The sequence below is a fragment of the Numenius arquata genome, chromosome 13 (assembly GCF_964106895.1).
Source record: "Numenius arquata chromosome 13, bNumArq3.hap1.1, whole genome shotgun sequence".
Lineage (NCBI taxonomy): Eukaryota > Metazoa > Chordata > Aves > Charadriiformes > Scolopacidae > Numenius > Numenius arquata.
In genome coordinates this window covers 72,971-94,378 of record NC_133588.1, presented here as the reverse complement: position 1 = coordinate 94,378, position 21,408 = coordinate 72,971, and positions in this window count along the sequence as shown.

Here is a 21,408-nt window from a genome sequence, read left to right as displayed (position 1 = left end):
CGTGCCTGTTTAGGGGCGGAGGCGGGGGCGGGGAGGGAGGGAGCGCAGGGGGCACCGGGAATCAGAACCCCCTCCAGGTGCCACAGCCCCCGTGAGCCCCCAGTCGGAGCCCACGAGCCCCAAAGGGCAACGAGCTGACCCCAGGGACGAGCCACCACCAGCGGGGTGCCAGTGGCCGGGGGGGGACTCCCCTGTCCCCTTCCCCAGGGGCAGCCAGGACAGAGGGGTCCCTGCAGGAACCACCGACACGGCCCCACGCAGAAAGCAGCACGCAGCCCCCGGGACAAGGACAGCCCTTGGGGACCGAGATGGGGGGGACACACACACCCCACAACGCGGGCTGCAAGGCCTTGCTCTGGAACCCGGCCAGCGCTCCCTCCTGCGGGGACAGGGCTCGGGACACAGTCCCCCAAAGCCTGGGGACAATCACACCCGTCCTCGGCTCACACCGCGCTCGGCTCCAGAGCCCGGCTTCGCCTCCCGACTGCAGGAAAATCACCACAAATCACCCAAGAAGGGCATTCTTAAGGGCTTTGTCCAAACGCCTCTCAAACAAGGAGACGCTTGGGGCATCAACCACCTCCCCAGGACACCTCTTCCAGCGTTTGACCACCACCTCGGCAAAGAAATGCTTCCTAATCCCTCTAAGGGGGATTTTGTGCTGGGAGTCTTCTTTAGTAACCTCCTTCCTTTACCTGCCTAAAAGGGGCTGTTCCTGAACAGCTCTATGCCCTTCTTGAACTTAAAAAGCCTGTCCTGAAACCGTCAGCCTCAGTCCCTTACCAGTGCCGTTCCCTCAGTTTAGCTTTCAGAGAGCCGGGCGTCTGAATTCATCCTTGACAAAAACCACAACAGCTAACTCATTTTCCTGCAGTCACCTGGCTCCTCTTCATCTGCAAAGAAGAAACCACAGCTCCAAGACTGAGCATCATAACTGTAAATTCCAACCTCTTCCACGACACCCTCATCCGCAGAAGCTCCATGGAGTTCCACTCACCTGCTCCACGCCGATCCCAGAACTGGAGGCTGCAGCAACAATTAATTATGGCACCTAAGAGACCAAGAAACACAAAATTACCACGGCGCTTATGAACCCTCACCGGTCCTGTACTCCTCTTTGATACATCCCGGCTCATCTCAAAAGTAACAAACTAGAACACACCAGACCTCATTGAAACCCAAACTGAAATAGAAAGCCAATATGAGGGAGAGCGATGAACCTGCCTCCCTTTCCTAGCCATGCCTCAGTCCCAAAGCTCACCCAACCAGGATGAGCACGTTGATGAAGTATTCTGTAAGCGGCTGGCTGAAGTCTTGCCATCGCCAGCCCTTGTTCTGGTTGCGGGCTTCAACCTACCGGATATCTGCTGGAAATAGAACACAGCAGAGAGCAGGCAAGGCTAGGAGGTTCCTTGAGTGGATGGAAGATAACTTCCTTACACAACCGGTAGGAGAGCCTACTAGGGGAGGCGCCTCGCTAGACCTACTTTTCACAAACAAAGAAGGACTAGTGGGAGATGTGGAGGTCGGAGGCCCTCTTGGTCTTGGCGATCATCAAACGGTCAAGTTTTCAATTCTTAGGGAGGTAAGGAAGGGGGTTAGCAAAACCTCCACCTTGGCCTTCCGGAGGGCGCACTTTAGCCTGTTCAGAACCCTGGTTGGGAGGGTCCCTTGGGAGATAACCCTGCGGGGCAAAGGGGTCCAGGAAGGCTGGACGCTCTTCGCGAAGGAAATCCAAAAGGCCCAGGAGCAGGCTGTCTCCATGAGGCGCAAAATTAAAGGGCGGGGAAAATGGCCGGCCTGGTTGAACAAAGAGCTTTTGACGGGACTTAGGGAAAAAAGGAAGGTTTACCACCTTTGGATGAAGGGACAGGCAACTCAGGAGGAGTACAGAGATCTTGTTAGGTTACACAGAGAAAAAATTAGGAAGGCAAAAGCCCAGCTGGAACTCAACCTGGCCATTAATATAAGGGACAACAAAAAAAGCTTTTGTAAATACGTCAACAAAAAGAGAGTCAGGGAGAATCTCCATCCCTTCCTGGATGAGGGGGGAAACATTGCGACCAAGGACGAGGAGAAGGCTGAGATACTTAATGCCTTCTTTGCCTCTGTCTTCAATAGTCGGACAAGAGCACAGGAGGTGACCGCGGCCATGGCTCCTGTCTCTCTTCCAGGCTCAGCCACTCTGGTTCGACTGCCCGGCCAGGAGCAGCCCTTCTCCGCAGCCTGGCCACCCACCGTGGGGGCGGCCCCATGGGCCCCACAGGCCCCACCACCAGGTATGGATACCCTGTCCCCTCTGCCACCTTCAGCCCCTGACGACCCTGGTCAGCTGCACCATCCCACCTCCACTGCCCCCCCCCAGCACATTTGGTACCGGGGGTGGCGGGTTCAGCAAGCCTGGGTAAGCATTCCTGCCCTCACCTGCCCAGTAAATCCCATTTCCAGGGAATTTCCCAAACTCCTGGGGATTATCTCTCCCGTTTCCCCCGCCTAAGCGCGTCCCCTCCCCAGCTTCCAGCCCTGGTACCCGCCATCACAGCAGCTCCCCCCGGGGAACACCCGGCCACCAGCTCCCCAGGGGCCTGGCCCACAGCCTGGATGGGGGACATGGGGGCCGGCTCGGTGGGTGCCCTGGAGGCTGCCCACGGCCCACCACGCCTCCCTTTCCACCCCCAGGGCTGCAGAGGGCCCCCTGTGCCTGCTGCTTCCATCCCCGCTTCTTCCACATCGAGTGGACCACCACCAACCAGCCTCTGCTGGCCACCCCCACGCTCGGCTACGGCGCCGCTGGTCCCCTGGGCCTTGCCCTGTGGGGCCTTGGGGGCTGTGAGACCCTCCCGGCCTGGGCAGCTCCCGGCATCCTCCAGGGACAGCCCACACAGCCCCCGCTGACACCGCTCCCAGCCTACCGCCACCTTTTTTTTTTTTTACCTTTTTCCCAGCACCAGCCTTTAGAAATTACAAAAGTCAGGAGTTGACTCCCACAACCAAGCTGGCAGCCAGACGAACTCTTGCTTGTTTTGAACATCTCTGGGAACTACTTGCTTTGCACCCAGACTTTGGGGCTGCAGCCTTTCCTTGCCACTCTATCCTCAATACTACCTTTTTTTTCATTTTTTTCACAGCACTGGCCTCTAAAAATTCCGAATGTCTGGAGGCGGCTCTCACAATGAAGGCGTCAGCCAGAACAACTCTTGCTTTTTATGAACGTCTCTGGGAACTACTTGCATTGCCACCCAGACTTTGGGGCTGTGGCCTTTCCTGGCCACTCTATCCTCAAAAGCACCTTTTTTTCACTTTTTCCCAGCAGCAGCCTCCAAAAATTCTGAACATCAGGAGCTGACTCCCAGCTGGCGGATCACCAACCCTTGCAGACACGTCCAGCTGTGTACGGAAAGGACGTGTCCACGTCAGCCGGTGGGTCAGACCGGACAGAGATGGCACAATCCCATCAAAAGGCACCCCAAAGCTACCTCTCGTTGGCTGGTCCACGGGGGCTGCCCGGCCAAGGAGATGTCCCTTACCCATATCGATTGTCAACTTATATTATTAGAATAAGGTTGATCAGACTTGGTTCACAGACCGCAGCTCCAGCGTCACCATCCCAACGGGCTCCAGCCTGTGAGACTCGGACAGGCTCAGCTGTCCAATGCTGGGTCCCGAAAATGCTGGGTCCAAAGGAAATGTACCTCCAGGAGATGGAGCTCCACGGCCTGAGCGCAGCGCTAACTAGAAGCTTTACTGACTGAACCGCTGCTTTTCTACCCAAACGCTGGCGATCTCCAGAGAGAGAAAGCTGTTTTAGCCAGTTCTCCTCCAAAGCCCTGACAGGGGTAAATCCAAACAATCAGGAGCACCCCTCTGCAGAGAGACACAGCCAGCAGAAAGGCAATCCTTTGTGAAATCCAGCTGGAAACCCATTCCAGCAGAAAAGACAATCCTTACCAGGCTGTTGGCAAAACTCCCCACGTCTCTGGGCCAGGGGGATGTCACCAACACGTCCGCACCTCTGAGGGTTGGGGTCCACCACAAGGATGGTTTCCATTCTGTCACATCCTCGGAGCTAAAACTGTCGGCAGGAGCTGGCTCATCCTGGGACTCGGAACCACCCGGGCACCTGACCTGCAGAACAGAAGTACCTCTGAAGAGACTCTGGTGGCCTGCATTAACACACCAGCACGCTCTTGAGATCGCAGAACCACAGAATGGATAGAGTTGGAAGGGACCTTAAAGCCCCTCCAGTCCCTCCCCCTGCCCTGGGCAGGGACACCTCCCACCACACCAGGCTGCTCCAAGCCCCGTCCAACCTGGCCTGGAACCCCTCCAGGGACGGGGCAGCCACAGCTTCTCTGGGCAACCTGGGCCAGGGTCTCACCACCCTCACAGCAAACAATCTTCTCCCCAGATCTCATCTCAATCTTCCCTCTTCCAGTGTCAAACCCTTCCCCCTCCTCCTATGGCTCCCCTCCCTGATCAAGAGTCCCCCCCAGCTTTCCTGGAGCCGCTTGAGGGACTGGAAGGGGCTCTACGGACTCCCTGGAGCCTTCTCTTCTCCAGGCTGACCCCCCCCCCCCAACTCTCTCAGCCTGTCCTCACAGCAGAGGGGCTCCAGCCCTCCCAGCATCTCCGTGGCCTCCTCTGGCCCCGCTCCAACAGCTCCATGACCCTTTGATACTGGTGGCCCCAGAGCTGGAGGCAGCGCTCCTGGGGGTCTTCCCAGAGCAGAGCAGAGGGGCAGAATACCCCCCCTCGCCCTGCTGGCCATGCTGCTGGGGATGCAGGCCAGGATGGGGGGAACTTTCTGGGCTGCCAGGGCACATTGTTGGCTGATGTGGAGCTTCTCACCCACCAACACCCCCAAGTCCTTCTCCTCAGGGTAGCTCTCCAGCCATTCTCCACCCAGCCTGGATTTGTGCCTGGGATTGCTGTGACCCAGGGGCAGGACCTTGCACTTCTTACACATGAAGTCCTGGTGGAACTTCATGAGGTTCACAGGAGTGACCTCAATCCTGTCCACGTCCCTCTGGGTCTGGGCAGGGGGTGGAGACACAGGAGAACTGGCAGACTCATCACACAGGACTGCAGGAGAGCTTTTTCCCCCCATCCAGGTTCTCTCTGTGGAATCCATCTGCGTCGACCCCGCCATCATCGAGGGGAACATCAAGGTGAGACCCTGGGGGGAGAGAAGCGACACTAAGAGTAGAATCCTTTGGGGGGGGGGGTTATGGGGGGGTGTCCCCCAAAAATCATACTCAACCCCCAAAAAAACCCGTGCAGACACCCTCCCCCAGCAAGTGAAGCTCAACCCACATCGAGGGGGACACGGGGGTCTTCCCTCGGGGACAGCAGGAGGGTCAGGACATGTCTGTGAGGTGGGACCAAGCAGAGACAGGCTGGGGGGGCAGGGGGGCACAGGGAGGGTGGTGGGAGGGGCGGGGCCAGGGGCAGGGCTGAGGCCACACCCACCCAGCAAATCAGGTAGGGGTGGGGTTAAGGGAAAGGGGGTGGGGCTAAGAAAGGAGGCCACACCCACCAGAGTCACCCCAGGTAAGGGCAGGGCTTGAGGAAAGGGGGTGGGGCTCTGTGAGGCCACACCCACAGACTCAGGGAGGAGGTGGGGCTAAAGGACAAGGCCACACCCACCAGTGTGAGTTACCCCTAGACAGGTGGGGTTAGGGAAAGGGGGTGGGGCCAAGGGAGGCGGTGCTAAGGGAAGAAGCCACACCCCCAAGGGCTACTACAGGCTGGGACAAAGGGGCGTGGCTAAGGGAGAAGGGGTGGAGCTGAAGGAAAGGGCTGTGGCTAAGGGAGGAAGCCACACCCCCACATGAGGGGTGGACACAAAGGGGTGGAGCCAGGGGAAACAAGCCACACCCACAGGGCCTCCTGCAAGAGGCAGGGCTAAGGCAGTGAGCCCCGCCCACAAGAGCTGGAAGGCCACACCCACAGCGGGGTGGGGCTAAGGGGGGACACACACACCCACAGCGGGGTGGGGCTAAGGGGGGACACACACACCCACAGCGGGGTGGGGCTAAGGGGGGACACACACACCCACAGCGGGGTGGGGCTAAGGGGGGACACACACACCCACAGCGGGGTGGGGCTAAGGGGGGACACACACACCCACAGCGGGGTGGGGCTAAGGGGGGACACACACACCCACAGCGGGGTGGGGCTAAGGGGGGGACACACACACCCACAGCGGGGTGGGGCTAAGGGGGGGACACACACACCCACAGCGGGGTGGGGCTAAGGGGGGGACACACACACCCACAGCGGGGTGGGGCTAAGGGGGGGACACACACACCCACATCGGGGTGGGGCTAAGGGGGGACACACACACCCACAGCGGGGTGGGGGGGTGGGGCTAAGGGGGGACACACACACCCACAGCAGGGTGGGGGGGTGGGGCTAAGGGGGGACACACACACCCACAGCGGGGTGGGGCTAAGGGGGACACACACACCCACAGCGGGGTGGGGCTAAGGGGCCAGGCCACAGCCCCAGGAGCCCCCATCAAGGGGGGGCGTGGCCAGGGGTTGCCCCACCCCATGGGAGTGCCCACCCTGTCTCCCCCCAAAAAAGGGCACAATCTCCCCAAAAAAGGGGACTGTCCCCTCCCTGGGTGTGACCCCCAAAACAGGGACACCACCCTCAAAAAGGAGGCTCCCCACTCCCCAAACGCTGTTGCCTCCCGGGGAACCAGAGTACGAGGGGGAGGCAGTGAACACCCACCACGAGCAGCCCCAGGTAAGGGGGGACCCCCCAAAAAAAACCCAAAAGAGGGGATCTCATTAAACCCCCCTGAAATTGGGGGGGCAGTAGATTTAGGGGAACCCCCCCCCAGAGCCCCATTTTGCCCTGCAGAACATCGACATCAGCCGCCCTCCCAGCCAAAGCCCTGGTCACCGTCCCTGAGCATTACTGAGGAGGTTGGGGGGCCTTAATTTTGGGGGCCTCCCCAAATTAAGGCTCTCCCTCCCCAATTAAACCTTGCCTTAACGAAGCACTCAGCCTGGAGATTGTGGGGCTGCACCCCAAAAGGGCCTCTATTGTGGGGGTGTGGGAATTAGGGGGTGGCCTTGGCCTCATTGTATTGACTCGTCCAGAACATGGGGTCCTTCCCTTGGACCTGGGGTGGGGGAGGGAATGACACACACACAAAAACAGGGAAGGGGGTCAAATCCAGCCCCAGGACCCCCCTCAAAACCCAGAGTCGTGCCCCCCCCCCAACAGCCTCACCTTGGCCACGCAGCGCAGCACGTCCCTCTTACAGGTCTTCTTGGCCCCCACTGGTACTTGAATTCCAAGGGGGGGTCCATCAGGGGGATGGGGGTGATCTCCAGGTACCTACGAGGGTGATGAGGGGGGTGAGTGTGTGAGGTGGTGACCCCCTCCCCTCCAGCACATTTTGGGGGGTGCCTGCACTCCCTGGCCCCGTGACAGACCCCTCGAGCCACTGGGTTTGGGGGGGGAGGGGGGAGCAGTCGTTTTCAGGTGGTTTTCACTGCAGTGCAGTATAAACCACACAGATGGGGCTGGTGCTGTTCTGTGCGCACCAGGGGCTGGAAAATGGGGGAACTACAAAATCACCCCTTCTCCCACCCTACCCCCCCAAAACGGCCCCTTCTCCCACCTCCTCCATCCCCAAAAAAACCTTCTCCCACCCCAAACTCCCCTCTCTCCCCACCCAGACAGCCGAAAACCCCCCATTCTCCCAAACCCCCACCCCAAAAAAACCCTCTCAAATCCCCCACCCTAAAGATTACCCCTCCTCCCAACCCTCCACCCCAAAATCCCCTCCCATCCTAAACTCCCCTTACCAGCTCAAAAAACCCAACCCCGACCCTCCTTCTCCCAACCCCTCTCCCTAACCCTCCCAAACCCACCCTCAACTCCCCCCATCCCAAAAGGCCCTCTCCCAAACCCTCCTTTCCAAAGAACACACCCCCCCCTCTTAACCCTCCCACCCCAAACCCACACCCCAAAAAGCCCCCTTCCCACCCAAAACGCCCTCCCCCCCAAAAAACCCTCTCCATCCCACCCTCACTGCCCCTGCCAAAATCCCCTCTCCCGCCCCAAACCCCAACCCACTTCTGCCACACAAGCTCTTCCCTCTTCCATCACCAGCTTCTTCATATACCCAAAAACCTCCTGTCACTCCCTGGGGGCAACAGGGTTAACGAGGGGCAGCACTAACAAGCCCCATCCCCCATTATCTCTCATGTTCTACCCTGGTTGCAGCCAGAGCCGGCCAAGAAACCTCCAGACAGCACCGCCGATACCAGCTGCCCTTCCGCCTGCGCGCCCTCCCCTTCTGCCCATGTGCTCGCGGTGGCACCGCCCACCCCGGCAAACACCACTGCCCATTGGCCCGCCCACAGCTCTCATCCCGCCCACTGCCCCCTCTTCGCACCGCCATTGGGCCAGCGGCCGCACTCGCCCCGCCCCCTCGCTCCTGAGAAGGCTCCCCTCAGGTGGTGAAAAAGGCGGGAAAAGCGCCCCTGCCCCCTTTCCCCTCAGGGCCACAAAATGGCCGCGCCGCTTGGCTTGGACTGTTAGAAACAAGATAAAAGCTTCCCCAAACCCCCCAAAATAGCCGGTTTTACCAAAAGAAGGGATGTAAAGCACGTGTGCTGACCCCGCCCCTTGTAAGGCGCCACCAGAGCCCTTCCCTCAGGGGGGAGGAAGAGGCGATCAAATGGCTGCTGCGGCTGAGGGTGAACTCCCCTGAACCAGGCCCTGGGGTACGGGACGAGGGGGAAACCTGCGCCCCACAACCCCAGGGAGGATTTCGCCACCCGCCTGCACAACCAAAGATGCCGTGAGGGGGACGGTGGACAACTTAAGGGAGACAATGTTCTATTTTGGGGGCATAAAAGGGGTTTTGGGGACCAGTGGGACCCCAGGGTGCAGCGGTGGGGGTCTGAGGTGCTCTGCAGGTTTAGGGGGGGCTTATTTGGTGTCGGGGGGGATGTGGGCTGCCTTATAGGGGATGGGGAAGGCTGGGAGGTGGAAATGGTGTGCCCTGAATAATCAGGGGTGCCCTCAATAATGGGGGTGCACCCTCCTCTCTGACTGCCCCCCCCCCAGCTGAGCCCCAGGAGCTGAGTCTTGCCTCAGCTGAGTCTGCTGGAATATCAGGGTGTACCCCCCAAATTCGGGGGTGTCTCCCACATTCTGACCCCCCCCAAGCTGATGGGGGAGCCCCTTAAAATAAACCTCCATGGGGATTAGGGGTGCCCTCCCCTTCCCCCCAGAACTCCCAAAGCCTCCATGCTCCAACCTCCTCGTTTAGAGACCTCTCAGGACACACCCCCCCCCCCCCAAAATCACACCTCCCCAACACCCCCCCGTTCCGCCCATGCTTTTATTTCAGAAAAGGCTTTTTAATTATTTTAACAATTTCTCACTTAAAATATATACATATATATAATAAACGCCTCGTCCTCAGAGCTGCATGGCTGCCTCCAGCGTCTCCGAAAGCTTCGTGGCGATTTTCTCTGCAGGATGAGAGGGGGAGACAGTCTCATTTGGGGGGGGAATTACAAAAAAAAAATCCTCAAAGCCCCCGTTTTCACTCTCCCCAGGGCTGGGCTCAAAAATAACAAACAGCCGGAGATTGCCCCCCCAAAACAGGACCCAGGCATTTGGGCCCCCCAAGTACCCCACCCGCCCAACAAAAGGGGACCCAGGGGCAAGTGGACCCAGGCCCCTGGGCCCCACTGAAAAAGGGGACTCAGGCGTGCGGACCCTCCAGCTACCTCCCCCAGCCTCCCAACAAAAGTGGACCCAGGCGTCCAGACCCCACAAGTACCCCCCTCAGACCCCCAACACAAGTGGACCCAGGCGTCCGGTGTCAGGACCACTTTATCAGCACAGGGATGGAAGGCGGGGGGGGTTGTCCATCCGTGGGTCCGTCCCCAAGGTGTGGGTCTGGCCCCCAGGTGTGGGGCCGCTGTGGGGCAGGGTCGGGGCACTGCTCCAGCGTGGGTCTCCCCGCTCCTGCCAGCAAACCTGCTCCTGCAGGGGCGACGCTCCACAGGCCACAGGTCTCTCCAGGAGCCTGCTCCAGGGTGGGCTCTCCACGGGCTGCACCTTCCTTCTGGGCTGTGGGAACACAACAGGAGATTGGCAGCAGGACTGGAAACACGCGCCAGGGACCTACAGCTGAGGTGTGGAAAGCACCTGTATCACACCTTGTTGTTCACTTCTGTGTGCCTGACAAGGAGAACATCTGTGCTTAGATCACACAGGCCTGCCAGGGACTCGTGGAACCTGCTGGAGATTCCTGCCCTGATGTGGGAAAGATCAAAGCGCATGGGAAAGGAGGCCTGCTGGAATCCTGAGAGACAGGCGAGAGCAGCAGCTGGGGAAACACTCTCTGGCAAGGACCGAGCTCCGCGGTGCCTGCCTTCCCGCTGGCCTGCCTCTGCCCGGCGCATGCAAGGGTATCTGCAGTGGCATCTGTGTCTGCCGTGGCCTCCACGAGGGCACCTGCCCCAGCAACGGGAGGGACAGCGGGGTCTCTAACGGTGTCGGTGCCGGTGTCTCTGCCTACATTGGTGCCGGTGTCTGTGACGGTATCTCGATGGTACCTGCATGGCTAATTGTACCTGCGTCTGTGCCGGCATCTGTCGGTGTCCCGAGTCTATCTGTGACGGGAGTCTGCTGCCTGATACGAGTCCGCCTCCCTGTCCGTGTTGGCCTTCATGCGCGCTGCCAGGTCGGAGAACCTCCGTCCGCGGGACGTGCCCTCCAGGCGGAAGAGCTGCTCCAGTAAGGAAAGGCAGCAGCTCTGCCGCAGCAGCGAGGCCAGCCTCTTCCTCCTGCCACGCAAGAGACACTGCTGGGCCCAGAGGCTCTTGCCGCACAGGGCTCAATGGGGCAGGGCCGGGGGAAAGCAGGGCGGCGGACAAGGCAGTTGCACCTCCTCGGAGGAAAGGGAGCTGCCGGAGGGAGGGCTGCCGGAGCGGAAGGGGGCAAACACAGAAGTGCCGCTGGGGGGAAGCTGACACAGCCCCTGCTCCAGCTGCTTTTTACCCCAAGGTGTGCTCCTTCGCCATGACTGCGCACGGCGGGGAGGGAGTGCGGGGCTCTGTCCTTCCCCGCTCTACCCGCACATGGCTCCTTAATGCCTGGGTCCCGTAAGGGCCCTGCGTCAGGTCAGGGGTGGCCTCAAGGCTTGGCCGGTCTGGGCCCACATGCCTGGGACTGGGTAGGAAATGGCTCTTCCTCCCCTGGGGTCTCAGTTCTGCTTCTTACCGGATCTCCTGCGGAAGGGAGGCTGCTCTTCTGACAAAAGCGGCACACGGCAACTTCTCCACCTGAGACTTGATGAAGGCTCCAAAGGAGCTCCGGGGGAAGTGCCTCTCGAGCAGGCTCAAAGCCTCCCTGATCATCTTCTTTGCCAGCTTTATGTGGTTCATACGGCAGCAGACCTGCAGAGGAGAAGGGAAACACCCCGACGTGGTCAAGTGGCCCAAGGGGCTGCAGGAGTCTGCCAGTGGCTGGAGGGGCCAGGGATATCCCCTGCAGCTGGGGAAGGCATCCAGCTCCATCCCCCAGGAGACCCCCCAGACCTCCCCGTCTCTTTACCTCCCCTTTGAGGCTGAAGAAGGTGGCCTCCTCAAAGCGGGCTGTCACAATCGCTTTGGTCTTCCTCAGGACCTCCGCCTCTTTCAGCTTCATGAGGGCCTTTGCGCAAGCAGACGGAGAGCAGGTGAGCGTGGGTGCAGAGCCCATGGCCGGCCTTGTCCTCCCCCATTGCCTCTGGCCTCTGTCTTACGAGGGCCTGATTCTGCCCCTGGCGATGCCCACCCAAACACAGTCACGCTGGCTCAGAGCACAGGCACCAGTGATCCTTCAGGCCCCCTCCCTGCTAATGCCCCTCGTGCTCAGGCCACGCTGGCCTGTGTCTCTGTCCACACAAGAGGCAAAGCGGAGGAAAAAGTCGGGCTCTGACCCCAGCATTTCCCTTCCAAAGTCCCCTCGAGGCAGGCCCTACTGCAGCGGTGACGTTGTCCTGCCCAGAGCCAGGCCACCCAGAGGGCTCCGTGCACAGTGGGTGCTGGCAAACGAGGCAACTCACCATGTAGCAGTCGGAGACGTGCAGGTAGCCAGCCGCAGACTCCAGAAGGTAGTAAAAGGCTCGGCCAGCATCGCCCGCTGCCAGGCAGTGCCAAGCCAAAGGCACCAGCACCGATTCCACGATGGCTTGGCAGGAGCAGTCGCCGTTGTGCTTCCCGTTGCTCTCGCTGGGCAGCTCCATTCTCTGATCGCGCTCTGCCACGCTACAGTTCCCAGGGGAAGAAGAGAGCAAAGAATACACCGGCATCAGCCAGACTGGTCTTTCTCCCCACAGAGACGGCATCAAAACCTCTTTGCTCAAAGCAGGGCACGAGCCCACGGGCAGCCACGCTTCCTACAGGTGCTTTGTAGGTAGGGAGAAAGAGACAAGCTGGGCTTGCTGTCACCTCCCACAGGCAAACCACCCGGCTCCTCGGGGTGGCTTTTCCCTTGCACATTTTGTCGCTCCTGTCTAGGAACTGGAAAGCAAGGCCTGCTCCAGTGTAGCGTGACCATCGCTCGGAGCCCACGGGCTTCCTCGAGCACCGTCTCCTCTCCATGGCCGTCTCCTCCCAGCTCCCACCCCACAGAAAGCTTCTTCCCTAAGCTAGAGTCACAACCGGCAGCCAAATGCCGGCACTTCCTTCGTCTCCTCTGGAGAGCCTGAGCTCATTGCCTTTACAAAGAATCAAACCCTCTCTGCTCACCCCAAATCCTCCTCAGCAAAATCCTGATGTTCTCCAGCATCTGCAAAGAAAAGAGGGGATTAGACACCTCCTCGCCTCCCCCAGGGTAAGAGCCGCCCTCCCTCTCCCAGTGGGCTTGCAAGGACCCTCTCAAGGGTGCCGACACGCTGAGGACAGTCTGCGGTGGTTGTCCTCAGCTCCTGGGCTCGTCCCTGGCAGACCCACTCCCAGCCCATCCCCAGCGCCTCCCCCTGGGCTCCTGCAAGGCCCGGGCTGTGGAGCACGGTGCACAGCGTACCCCCAGCGGCGTGGGTCCTCTCCCTCCTCAGTTGCTCTCCGGCCAGCACCAAGGCCTCCCAGCTGCGAGAGTCGCCCTGGTCAGCAGGGTCCCGACAGCTCCCTCCCTCCTGGCTGCTGGTGACGGCGAAGCGGTGGAAGGCCACGAAATCCCCTTGGCCGCAGCTCTTGCATCTCTGTGCGTGCCGCTCCAGGAAGGCGGCACACTTGCGGTGTAGGGTGACCCGCTGTCTCTGGGGCCACAGCTCATAGGCGGCCTCTTGCAGCAGCGGGACACAGAAGGCCAGGGCACCAGATGGCTGCTCTGTGGTCTGCACACCTGCAAGGCAAAGGGCCTTGGCATCAGCCTGAGCTGGGGCTGGGGATCGGGGTCGTACCCACTGGGGAACGAGAGTCACTCTGTGGTGGGCATCCTTGGCAGCGACCCCGCGCTGCTGCACACCCAGCCTTGAGCATGGGGAAAAAGCGCCCGCGCCTTGCTGGCACTAGCCCAGCCCTGGGGACACGGGGAGACAGGGCCCGGCTGGCTTCGCTGGCACTAGCCCAGCCCTGGGGACACGGGGAGACAGGGCCTGGCTGGCCTCGCTGGCGCTAGCCCAGCCCTGGGGACACGGGGCTCAGCTGCGCTCCAGGCAGGAGCTGGGCATGTTGCCACCAGCCAAAGCAAGCCCCAGCCAGCGCTTTCTCCCTGCTCTTGGCAAGGCAGTCCCCAGCCTCCTGAGCTTCCTCCAGTGCCACAGGGCAATCCAAGGTGTATAAAAGCCTGTCAAAGGCCCCGGGGCACTCTGGAGGGCATCTTTGATCTGGAGGCTGCAGGCAGCTGGGAGAGGATGTCAGGGACTCCACAGGCCCTCCCATGCCCGCGCAATGAGCAGCGCTTGGAGGCAGGGGAGCAGAGGCACTTGGGAGGGCGCTTAGTGGGAAGTTCCCTCCAGCACAAAGCTAGTGGGCTTTGCATCTGGCCTGAAAGGTCTTTGACCAACGCATCCCACACAGCCATGCCTGCCTGAGCTCCAGCCGCCCGTCACAGCGGGAGAAGCCCACCATGCCCCAGGGAACCCCGCCGGACACAGCTGGGAGCTCCCTTGTCCACCGTCCTGCTACCACTTACCGCGCTCTGCCTGCCAAGAGGTCGCTGGCCCCTCAGGAGGATCTTGCACATCTTCCGGTGCCTCCCGGGTTTTCAGCCACTTCAGGATCTTGTCGCTCACCAGCATGTCCAGCAGGGGATTCATCTGCTGCCGGACGCCCGCGGGAAGGATGTGCGACAGCAGCTGGGTGGTAAACACTGGCCCGATGACCGCCGCGAACTTCAAGATCATCTGCTTCAGCGGCTTCATCCGATCCAGCTGAGTCAGCGCGATCTCTGTCAAGAAGCAGCAACACGTCTCTCTTGCCTCTTCCCTGCGCTGAGGCTGGAGAGGCTGGAAAGGTTCAACACGAGACGGGGTAGACATTGGCCTCGTCTCCCTAGGACTCCTCGGAACTCCTGGGATGGGCGTCTTCAAATCGGCTCCGCTCCTGATGGAATTGCAGGCCACGAGGCCTGGGGATAAGCGAGAGGCTCAAACAAACGCTCCCCCACCCGGGGTGGGGAGGGCAGGACCCAGCAGGTCTGTGCATCCCAGGATGCACCGTACCAGATCTGGAGGAGGTTTGTGCCCAACAGTGCACTCCGAGAACTTTCCCCACCTCACAGGTGGACTCAGAGCTCCCCACAACGGTTGCCTTCACTTGGCCAGGCAATACTATTCCTTTCTTTTGGTTTGGATCAAGTGCCTTGAGGCCAGCATTAGCTGGGGAACTTAAAAAGAGAACAGCAGTGTAGAATCCGCTTCCAAAGTTGGGACAGGTGCAAGTCAAAGCTTTTTCCCAGCAAAGGATTTGCTTCTGTGAGAAAAGGGAGCCATTTTAGTGTTGCACGATCACCTTTTCTCTCCTGCCTCCTGATGGAAAGCAGCCAGCAGGCTCACAGCTGGTCCACAGCCAGAGGGGAAAGCGGCTGCCCGCAGCCCCAGGCCTCTTTCTGGGGGGACCGGAGCCCCCTTCCACGCCGAGAGGGTGACTCTGTGGCACACGGATGCTCAGCCTCCCTCCAGCCCATGCCCCGCGAAGGGGCCCCAGCACGGCCGCCAGCCTCAGAGCGGCGCTCGGCCCCTCACCTTTCAGGGGGACGGGCAGCACGGTGTTCTCCAGGTTGACGCCTGGCCTGATGGTGCAGACCCTGCCATCATTCCTCACGTTGGAGCTCCCGGGTGCTGCGAGGGATGAAGCCTCCGCTGCAGATGCTGGGTGGAGCGGGAGAGCACCAATAAGGCAATTTGCAAAGTGACCTGCAACTTGCAAACGTTTCCAAAAGCACCTGGGATGGGACAAGTCCCACCTGACATGGTCCAGTGCACGCGCACGGACCTGCCCGCGCTGAACGTGCTCGTGAAGCTGAGCAAAACCATTTGCACTGCAAGCCTTTCTTTGCACAGCCCTCCCAGAGATGTTCTGCCTTCAGAGCATCTTTCCCACACCCTCCTCCAGCCAAGGCTTCCAGACTTCCCAGGGGGCGACTGAATGCCCTGGGGCAGGAAGCAGCAGCATCGCTGCCTCCGACATTGCAGCGCAAGCTCCACAGCCCGGGAACTTGCCGGTGATAACGCAAAATGTAGCCTCAGTCCTGGCTCTTCCCAAGGCCACGTCACTCTGGCCGGCATTGCTCTCTCGGATGGCATCACCACCGTTCTCTTCTGTTACCAGCACCCTTGTGGGGATTTATGGTTTCGCACTCAAGTTCCCCGGGCCTATCCCTCACCTCAAGCTGGGGTTTGTTCTCAAGTGAGCTAGCGTTTGGCCAAGGTAAATTCCGTGCCCATCAGAATGCCTAAGAAACACCAGGAACACGTGTGCTCCAGAACAATTTCCCTTGTGTTTTAGCCCTGCAACCCCCGCCCCAAGAATGGAGGCCCCTCCAAGCCCCCAGAACTCGCTAGCCCCTTGCTTTGCCTGTCCCAACAGCAAGGCGCAGAGGAGCCAACACCTCTGCCAGACCAACATCAGCACAGCTGCAGGATCTGACTCTGCCCAGACCCACGGGGGAACGATGGGGCAAGACTGTGCTGCGCAGAATGCGCCACAGCAGCTCGCTACTGGCGGCAAAGGTGCTTACTGATCAGGCTCTCCCAGTCCTCCTTTGCTTTTCCAGCCGGGCTCCGGGGGCAGAACGAGAGCATGTTGTTGGAACGAAGGCAGCGCAGCAGCTCCTCACAGTAATATGGGATCCCTGAGCTTCTCTGCATCAGGAACCTGCACAGGAGCAGAGCCGGCAGTGAGCAGCACAAGGAAAGTCAGGTGAAACACAGCTCAGGTGGACGGCCAGTCACTCAGTCACTCATCTTCATCACAGCTGCAGCTCACTTGGGAAAGGGACCGTCCTCCCGCTGCCTTGGGCTTTTGGGCCCCCTGAACCTCCAGCCGTCGCTGAAGTCCGTGGGAAAAGACTTGCGGGCAATGCCCACAGGCGAGCCCTGCCTCTCTTCTCCTCAGGAGCCCAGACCCTCTCTGGCAGCAGGGCGGACTCTGCCCCAGGGAATCTCCCCCACAGCCCAGCCACCCACACCAAGGCCTTTCTTTCCACACCCCGACACGCCGGGGCTCGGGACTCCACCTCCCTCCTCCCTGTGCAGCAGCGAAGGGCTGACACCTCCCAGGCTTTGGGTCCCAGAGTTGCCCACTCTCAGCTCACACTTGCCAGGCTGAGGCAGAACAGGCCACCCATGTCTGGCACTCGCTGGAGTCGGTGATGCTTCCAGCCCCCTGCGCTCCCTTTCCTTGGGGCGGAGGATGATTCCCCACCAGGGCTGGCAGAGGTTCAAGCCCCCGGGGAGAGCTCCCCTGTCTCCAACTCACCTCACCAGATCCCTGGAGACGCTGAACACTCCGAGGTCCTTGCAGACCTTTTGCACAACATCTGAAGCGTTCAGCTTGTCCAGATGAACATAGGTGATTTTCTGGGACGTTGTGCCGTCTGCTGCGCCTTTGCGAAAGCTCTCTGTTCTCGCGTAGCCCGAGGCTAAGCTCACAACCATGAAGAGGGAGACGTTCTGGAGCACGGCTGACATGATGCTCCAGGAAGCAGGGTCGATGAAATGGGCATTGTCGATGACAAAGATGCCAAATTCTCCTCCAAGTGTCTGAAAAAAGGAGGTTGCTCTGAGGGGAGTCCGGGGGATTCTTGATTGCCTTCAGGGGAGGAGATTTCGCCTCTGTCTCTGGAGAGGATGCTCGGAAGTCTCTCCCCAACCACTTCCCTGCTCGCAAGCTGCCTGACTCTGAACTTCTTTGAGACTGTAGGGTCACACCTAACATCACTTGCCCTGCAGAAGGAGGGAGCTTGGGCAAGGGAACCCAGAAGACATTGTTCCTCCTCCCGGCCACACTTCACAGGAGGAAAGTGATTGGGTGTGTTTGTGGGGCTGCGGGGGGAGGTGGGGGCCGAGGGCTTTCTCAGGCCCTGACGGGCGATGACCCAGGCGCGTGGTCCTCCCGCCCCTCACGCTGTGGTGGGACAGAGCCCGCAGCCGGCAGGCTTGTTCTCCTTCTCTGGCCCAGGAGCAAGGAAGGAGAAATGCTCACCTTCTCCAGCACTCTTGTCCAAGTCAAGTGCAATTCCATTTTCCTTTCAGTTTCACGCATCTCGCGGACCTTGTCCGAAACGGGAAACTGGCCAGAAAAGCAGAGTCAGGGAGAAACATGGCTGCGGGGCTCGGCACACCTCCCCATCCCCAGCACGCAAGAGCGCAGAGCCCACCGCCTCTGCTGGCCTCGGCACCTGACCTCTCCCCAACGCAGGGGCAGGGAGCCACAGGCGGGACTCCATCCAGAGCCTAAAGCCAAGGCCCTCTGCTGAGGGTCTCTGCAGAGCGGGGCCTTGGGCTGGGCTGAAGAGCTGCTCCTCTGGCTGTGGGAACCTTGGGCTGGCTGGAGCAGAGCCCTCACACAGCGCTGACCTCGGCACGAGGTCAGGAACAGCCTCTCTCCAGTGCCACTTCCAGGGTGCTGAACAAGGCACCGGGCACTGCGGATGCAGCGCGGGACACAAACTGCCCACAGACAGGGAGCCCAGGGATAGGAAATGTGTGCTGTGACCCCCGCCATTCCCACCCCAGAGCTAAGGCACTCCCAGCGGCGTGCCCACACAACGTCAGACCCAGACAAACTCGGGAGAGGCCTCTGGCTCTCACCTCGACAAGGAAAATGTCATTGAGGAGGCAACAGCTGCTCTCGTCGATCGTCCCTTGCAGCTTGCTCCTCAGCAGGCGCTGCCTGTCGCTGCACGACGCACAGTCCTGGAGGCCCAGGGCCCTGGCCATCAGCGTACGGAGGGCAGAGAAGGACTGCCTCACGTTGATCTCCAGCAGCTCCACGGACACCACCCTGCCGTGCAAAAGCAAAAGGGACTGAGATCCCCAACAGCCCCAGCCTTCTAAGAGAAGAGGGGCGGAGGTGCCCTTTGGGGCCAGCTCTTCAGCCCCCCATCCCCAAGGGCTTCCCAGAGAAGGCCAAGCTTTTCACTCCTCCTACGAGAAAGGGCACAGAGGGGCAGTTGCTGCCAAGCCACCGGGAGAGCTGGGTCCAGACCCTGTGTCTCCACAGCACTGGCCCAGGTCTCCCTACGTGCCCCCTGCAGAGGAACTCGCGGGGCTACGAGGCAAGGATGGGGCAAGTGGCGAGTCTGCCGTGGGGCTCCAGAACTTAGCAGTCTGCCTGCCAGACCCCAGGTCCCCGTGCTCCTCCTGGGAAACAGGCAGAGGGCAAGCAGGGCTTCTGAGAAAGGCCACCCTGCTGTCTGTTGGGTCTGGAGTCAGATGAACAGCACTGGGCTTGGCCTCTTTCCTGCTGCCTGTGCCTGTCCCAGAGGGGAAGGAGCACAGGCCATGGCTCCAGAAGCCACCTCCAACTCCCCAAAGAGGCAGAGGTGGGAGCAGGGTACGCAGGTGCTCCCGGGCAGCGTCTCCCGCAGGCTTTGTCGGGAGGGCCAGGCGCACTGGCAGAGGGGCTGGAGTGTTCCACGGCTGTCAGGGATGGGCAGGGGCGGTGTCCCAAAGCTAAAGGTGAAAAACCTGTACCTGTGGCCAGCGCCCTGGCCTAAAGAGGCCAGTTCGGTAAGTAAGCGGCTCTTTCCGGAGCCCGTCGTGCCCTCAAATGCCAGGATGTTCCGTTGGCCTAAATCCCTATAGGCATTCAGGCAGCCGAAAAAGAGGTCAATCTCCTGCTGCCGACCTGTGCAGACAAACAAGAAAAGCAGCTGCTGGGGCGCGCTGAAAAGCAAAGAGCCGTCCCTTTGGCGGGCACCCTCCACCGCAGCTTCCCTCCCCACCACCACCACATCCACCAGCCTTCGTACCAGGTCTGGAGCATGGCAGAGAGCACCCAGCGCCTCACCTTGCTTTCCACCCCAAAGGTATAAGCAAGCAGCGACCGAGAGAGAGGCGGCACTTCCTTAGGGCTGCTGCAGGCAACACCATCCCTGGGAATAGCCTCTCCCTTCCCAGCGTGGCACTAAAAGTTACCAAGGGGAAGAACCGGGGGTTCAGAAGAGCAAGGCGTTCTCCACCTACCCAGCAAGGGGACGTACTCGGACCTCTTCTTGGGAAGACCCAAGCCAAATATGCTAGAAGCAGGGGAAAAGAAAAGATGAGTCAATTAGCTGGTGAGAAGCCAGGGGAGCTAGAGAAGCAGCCTGGCGTGGCGGGGAAAGATGTGCTCCTCGGGGACCTGCTTTTCTTTCGAGCAGCGCGTTATCCCCTGCACGCTCCCCCAGGCAAGGCTCAAGCTGACACGCTACGACAGCTTCAAGCATAAAGAAGCCCAATGGCCACGGCAGGACAGGAGAACATAGCAAGAGTCCATCACCAGAGACTCGCACACTCTCCCTCTCTGCTGGCCCAGGCTGCACCCTTGGTGCCGCCGTCCCCTCCTCCAGCCCTCTCAGAGGACACTCACCTCTCCTCGGTGATGCCCACGTATTGGTAGACAGGGCCAGGCTGGCTGATGCCCTTCATCTCCTTCTCCAGCAGCTCCCTGAAGTAGTAAGGGCGCAGCCGAGAGGCGGCGTAGGTGACTGCATCACAGGACACCAGCCCGGGGTAGTGCACCATCATCCGGGCTGCCAAGTTCACCTTCTGGCCAATGACTACCAGAGAGAGAGCACACGTTAGAGAGAGAGAGCACACGCCTTGGTGTGCCTGTGCCACCAGCCCCGCGGCACCCTTCCGGGCCAATGGCTGCCTCACCTCCGGCACAGGCCAACCCCACGGCGGGCTCAGCGGAACCCAGGCCAACAGCCGCCCACAGAGCCCCTTCTCCCGTCCCGGGCCTGGACCGGCGGCACTGGGGCCGTTCCTGGCCAGCTCTGGGCAAGCGCTCTCCCAGCCCGCCTTCCTCTGCCAGACGGCTCTGCTTCAGCAGGCCCACAGCAGCCTCCCGCGCCCCAGGCACCCCCTCGTACCTGTGTATTCGTGCCTCAGAGGGTGGCCAATGACGCCGCAGAACGTCGTCCCGCTGGTGACTGCCACGGACACTGCCCTGGTACACAGGGAAAGAGCGGGGCTTCAGCAGCGCCCCAGGCGCAGTCCTGCCCGCCCGGCTTCATCCCTGCCCGCACCTGCCCTGGGTGCCAGCCTGGGCCACCGGCTGTGCTGCCCTGCCAGCGTGGGTCTCGGGGACGTGGAGAGCTCAGGGGCGACACATACGCCGGTTGCAAGGGACAAGGAACGGGGGCAGAGCACGTGCAGGGCCACAGCCCTCTCGTGAGCAAAGAGGGAGGGAAGGAAGAAGGCGCCCGCCACGTCACCGCCTGCGATGACAGCAACTGGAGATCGGGTGGCCAGGCCCCATCTCTGTTCATAGGCCAGTGGCCCAGAAGGGCCTGCCTCTGGCACCAAGGGCCTCTGGCCCTTGCCGGGGCTCGTTCCAGTGCAGTGGCCAGCAGGGTGTGCGTGGAGGGACTGCGCCTGGCTGCCGTGGGCTAAGCCCAGGGGTTGCGGCCACCTCTCCGGGCACTGCCTCCTTCCTGCCAGGGAGAGGGGAGGGCGAGCGAGAAGGCACATCTCTTTGTGGTGAGCCCCCTCGCACCGTCCCAGGCAGCATGCACCCCCCGGCCCCCGCCACACACTCACTCTCTTTCCCCGAGCATGGTGGAGCAGGCGTTGAAGATCTGCAGAGCACATTGCAATGCGCGAATGCTCTCGGAGGGCAGCTTGTTTCCAGCGAGTCCCAGCACACAGAGGAACGTGCAGCCCTGCCGAGGACAGAGGCAGCACATCTTGCTATGATGCCCAAGAGGGGAGTCTCTCCCTCGTGC